Here is a 5,504-nt window from a genome sequence, read left to right as displayed (position 1 = left end):
CAGCCCGTGGCAGAAATTCTTAGTGCCAGAAATTCTTCTGCTTTACTAGTCTCAGTTTACATCTTGCTGTTGGCATCTGCCAGATTCAAGTGTTGGTTTCATCCCTGAACTCAGGGATATAAGTTCCGGGTCGAGTTTGTGCCATTGTCTCACAGAGGTATTAAAATGCTTGGGCTCCCCATGCACTCTGGCAGATTGTGACTTTTGTGCTCTAGCTTAATGGGTCGAACAATCTCTGGATCGGGCCAGGGCAGGCTGCCCCACCAATCCTGGGATTTGCTACTCCAAGTTTTCCCCAGTACTTTTTGATATTTTGTGACCTTGAGTATTAATTTTCCCCACTCCCACTAATCCACCATCTTGTCTGTCTTGTAATCTTGTTTTTATAGAGAACATTATTTTGTTTACTCTTTGCACTGTTCTCTCTGTTGTTTTTGTGGTTGTTTCCTCCTTGCCGCTGTGCCATCTTTTAGAACAAAATCTCATATGCGAAGCTTTGGGTTCTTGTTCTGCAGGCTTATTGGAAACTTCTCTGAATGGGGGTGGTTTGATCCAGGTCATTTTGTTTGGTTCCTTTGATCTTTGCCATTTGCACAGGTTTAACCTTGGGAAATGGTTACAACTTCTCTTTCCTTTTTTAACAGGCAGGAGAATTCTTTTCCAACCTCTGACTTCACACAAAGGTCATGGCTTTTGTTCTCATTCTCTGTGTTATGAGTTGATTTTAACCCCTACTGTTAGAATCAATGCCTTAGCTATAAGCAGTAAGATTTAAAAATAGACAAATTGCTTGTTTTTGTCTTTTTTTTTTAACCTCTATAGATATAGGAGGTTATGGAACTGTGGAACTGCTGTGGTTTATTGGAAAGCATATTTGGTCCTAACTGCGTAATCTTAAGTCCCTGGATCCTTATTTTTAGGTGAGGATAATAAATTAGATAGAAGTTTTGAAGCCAAAATGTTATTTATGTGTAAATGGTTTATAAACTGAGAAGTACATTAATGTATTAGGTTATTTTTATTGTTGTATAATTGCAGTGGTTGTGTTACTAATGTAAGTCTGTTTTTGACTTTCAGGTTGTTCCATTGACCGATAATATTTGGCAACAGTCATCTTATGAAGGTGATATTAGAAAACACATTTCTGATAGTAATGTAGCCTCATCAGAAACAACAGTTCAGTGGGATTCTGGGGATGATCAGGTATGTCTGGGGACGAATTGGCAAACTATTTTTCTTTTGGTTAGTATACAAGAAATTCTGCTATGAAGAAGTGAGAAGAGGTAAGTTACTATTCCAGTTTTCTTTGTAAACTTTATATGGAATAGCAGTTTACTTTTGTTGTGGGGCAGGTCACTCAGAAAACACACCAAGTCCCAATTTTGCCCAAATTGAAGAGTGTATATTTAGCCGGCCAGCCAGCGACTGCTCCCCGCAGGAAGGACCCATTACTGTCTCTGCAAGGAACAGCCCCAAGACTGAGCATTTTAGGATATTTAAAGGCAAAAATTACATCTGGGTTGACGTAGCTGTAAGCAAGCAGGTACAGAAGCTGGATTGGGCAGTTTGCGAGACAATGCAATGGGTACGTTGGTATTTCCCGCAGGACTTTCCAGGTTGGCATAGCAGCAAGCAAACAGAAGGGAACTGGGACAAAATGACCCTAATTCAGTACAAGTTAGAAAATGGTTACTAATGTCTAGACAATCTCTGACAAGGTACATTGCCCAAGAAAAATGGAAAGCAAAGAGAATAATTTTACATTGTATAAGAATTACTATTTTGTGTTGCCAAGTACACTATGCTAGGTAACTATTAATGGGTACCGAGGTGGGGCTTTCCCATGGAAGAAGCATTTTTTACATGATATGGAGTCTCAGGGTAAAATAGAGTCTGTTTGGTCATTGCCCATTTAGCATGGCCCATAACACTTTATTTTTTGTCTTTAGGACCCTTTGCAATCTTCAAGTATTTGAAAGAGCATCTGTTTACATGGGTTATGTATATATTAGCATGAAAATAAATTTTAAAAAAATTAAAAAATATATTTAGTTTAGAATTACAAAATGGGGGGGCTGGGGCTATACCTCAGTGGTAGAGTGCCTACCATGCACATGTGAGGCACTGAGTTTGATCCTCAGTACCACCAATAAAAAGAATTATAAAATAGGTTTATAATACTACCAAAAGTGTGTTTTAAAATGAAAAATGACTGTTTCTCAAAAAGAAAGGGAGAATAGCATTGTTTAACATTTTTATAGATTTCTTTAATGTATGGTTTAATTGGAGACTATTGGTGTATTAGGCTTCTTCAGAGAAATAGAAACAATAGGATAGTGATATATACACATACCACACACACAAATTGGCTTTATTTTAAGGAATTGGCTTATATGATTATGGAGGCTGGGAGAAGTCCCAACATCTGTAAGCTGAAGACCCAGAAAACAGTATATAGTTTCTGTCTTGAGTTCAAAGACCTGAAAATCTTTAGGTAAGATTGTGTAAGTTCCAGTCTTGAGTCTGAAGGCAGAAGACCAATGTTTTAGCTTGGAGATGCCAGAACTAATTCTCTTTTGACTTCCTTTTGTTCTTTTTGGTCTTTTACACAATTAGATCAGGTCTACCCAGATTGGGGAGGGCAAATGCTTTGTTTAGTCTTCTCATTTAAACACACCCAGAGTAATGTTTAACCAAATATCTGATTACTACCTGATTCACTCATTTTGATAAATAAAATTAACTGTCATAATTATGTTTTTACATGTGCTTTTGCATTTAGTCTGTTGGGATATTTTGTTTTGGTTTAAGTATATGAAGGAAATCTGACCTGCCATATATGGTTAGAAAAGGGTGGCCATCATTGATTGCCGGGAAGCTTGTCAGTGACCACCAGGGATCCTCAGACCATGCTTTGAGAATGAGCTAGAACGTAGTCATAAACTTAGAAGAAATAGAAGAATCAAGAGCAGATGGGGAATATCTTTTTGTTATAATTGATAGAAAAGATGCATCTTGGACATGGAATTGTTTTATCTGTGGGCATTGTGTATCAGGACTTGTTCATTAGGCTGGCAGCAGAGGGGCACAGGGAAACACAGAAAGATGGAAGCAAGTGCTCAAAGATTTACATTTTGATGTAAGCCACTGGTGTGTGTGCATCTTCTGGCTGTACTATAGGAATATTTTAATTCACTGGGAACATGCATTATTGCTAATATTTTAGTAGTAGAAATCTGTTAATGAAACAAGCTTGGTGTATTCTGTTGCTGTTTCATTTTAAATTGAGCATTAAGGGAATGAATTGTTTTAGTTTAACTCTGCCAATATGTCTATCTAGAGGCCTGTTGCCATTTCTGTCTTCAGTGAAATTTTTGTCCCCAAGAAAGGATAACAGATTGAGTTGGTGTAGTTTATTCTTGGTTATCAAAAAATGCTCATGTAGCTTAGGGATTTTGAATTGGTGAATATTCATGATGTGTGGAAAAGCACACACCACAATCTCAATCACACAAAATGGGATATTGTGTATATATGCATACAACCTAGAGGGACACGTCCAACTAAGCTTCTTGTGACTGGATGACTTTGTTCTTTGCTTGTGTGTGTGTGTGTGTGTTTTTTTTCCTGTAATGTACAATTTACTTTTAAAAAATAAAAATTATTTTAAAAACCTGTAAAAAAAAACAAAAACTAAAACCCAAAAAAAAAAAAAAAAAAAAAGAGCAGATGGGGGAAAACTCATGTGTCTTTTGGAAGAAATGTAGCCTTAGTCATACGTTTAAATATTGAAGGTTGATTTTCTAGTAACTTGAGTATTGAGAATTCTTCCAGTATCTCCAACTTCTTCTAAATTGCAGTGAGTACCTATTAAATGTAAGATAGAAAAGGAGAGAGAGGAGTTAAGAGTAAGTCCTGATCAGACTACTCAGGGGCCATTAAATAAAAGGGAATTGTTATGGGTTAAATATTTTGTGTCCCCTTATTGATGTGTTGAAATCCTAATTCCCAGTACCTCAGAATGTGACCTTTTAAGAAGTAAGTTGATTGTAGATGTGCTTATTAAGTTAAGGGGCCACAACGGGGTAGGATAGCCCCTTCATCTAATATCCTGGGATCATTGTAAGAGAATGCCATGAGAAGAGAAAAACACACAGGGAGAGGACAGCCATGTGAAGCTGGAGGCAGAGATTGTAGTTATGCTTCTAGAAGCCAAGGAATGCCAGGGCTTTGCAAATTAAAAAGGAATTCCCCTAGAAGGTTCAGAGAGGCAACACCGTGATTTCAGACTTTTGGCTTTGGAAACAAGAGTAAATTTTTGCTGTTTTAAGTCACCTATTTTTTTTTTTTCATTTTTTATGGTAGCCTTAGGAGACTAATACAGTTTATATTCCTAAATAGATTGATATTCCCTGAGAACATGTGTATCAGTCTATTTTGTGTTACTGTAACAAAATACCTGAGGCTGAGCATTTTATAAACAAAACAAGGTTTATTTACCATACAAAATTGTAGCGGTTCAAGAGCATGGTACTGACATATGCTTAGCTCTGGTTAGGGCCTTATGGTAGATGGCTTCACAGTGGTGGGAATGTGTACAGAAGAGATCAGATAGTCAGAAAGGCCAACAGAGGGTAGGAACCAGTCTTGCTCTCATAACAGCTTGTCATGAGAACTATCTTTTTTTTTTTTAGAATTTAAACTTTATTTTATTTATTTGTTTTTATGTGGTGCTGAGGATCAAACCCAGTGCCCCCTCTGCACTAGGCAAGTGCTCTATCACTGAACCACAACCCCAGCCCAAGAACTAGCTATTTTTAATAACTTACTTTCATGAGAAGAAACTCACTCTGTGATATTAGCTTTAATCTATTCTGAGGACAAGTCTCTGTAATGATCTAATTACTTTGCATTAGGACCACCTTTTAAAGGTTCCTCTTAATACCACCACATTGGGTACCAAGTTTCTAACACCTGAACTCTTAGAGGAAAACCATGTGCAAACCATAGTAGAATGTTTATGGTAGAGCACGGTTTAAAAATTGATGCCTTCTTTTTTTCTTGATTTATAGAATATGAACCCTGATGAAATTTAAAGCATTTCAGTTTTGCTTTTATGCCTCTGTTCATTAGAATAGCCAAATATTATTCTACTTTCTCTTTTTCTTCTTTTTTTCCTTCTGATTATTCTGTGCATTATTTATCCTTGATGCCATCATGTGAATTACCTCTCTCTATTCATTGGAAACTATAGCTCTTGCTACGTTATCTTACTCTCAGTTTTTTTTACTTCAACGTACATTACCCATTTAGTTTGAATGTGTCTCCCAAAGTGCATGTATGAGAATCTTAATCCACAGTGCAATAGTTTTGAGAGGTGGGAATTTCAGGACCTGATTTGGTCAAGAAGGCTTGAGTCTCATGAAAGGATTAAGGTCCATTATCTTGAGGGTAGTTTTGTTGTAAAACCAAAGCAATTTCAGCCCTTTCTCCCCTCCCCCTCC

The 5,504-nt window shown here is 37.0% G+C and overlaps 1 protein-coding gene across 11 annotated transcripts in view; it reads left to right on the top strand.

Moving 5' to 3' along the window:
• The first annotated feature begins 945 nt into the window (after positions 1–945).
• Alms1 (ALMS1 centrosome and basal body associated protein) overlaps positions 946–5,504 on the top strand; it is a 180,538-nt gene continuing 175,979 nt past the window's right edge. For 3 of the 11 annotated variants that reach the window (XM_048804106.1, XM_048804100.1, XM_048804103.1), the window contains exon 1: positions 1,032–1,203. The gene's annotated coding sequence lies outside the window, so the exon portion shown is untranslated. Of the gene's footprint in view, positions 1,204–5,504 lie in introns of all 11 variants that reach the window. The other 8 variants (XM_048804101.1, XM_048804104.1, XM_048804107.1 and 5 more) reach the window with 6 other exon arrangements.

Source organism: Marmota marmota, unplaced genomic scaffold (assembly GCF_001458135.2).
Source record: "Marmota marmota marmota unplaced genomic scaffold, marMar, whole genome shotgun sequence".
NCBI classification, from domain to species: domain Eukaryota; kingdom Metazoa; phylum Chordata; class Mammalia; order Rodentia; family Sciuridae; genus Marmota; species Marmota marmota.
The sequence above is the reverse complement of the archived record's forward strand: the minus strand, read 5'-3'. Positions and strand labels throughout refer to the sequence as shown.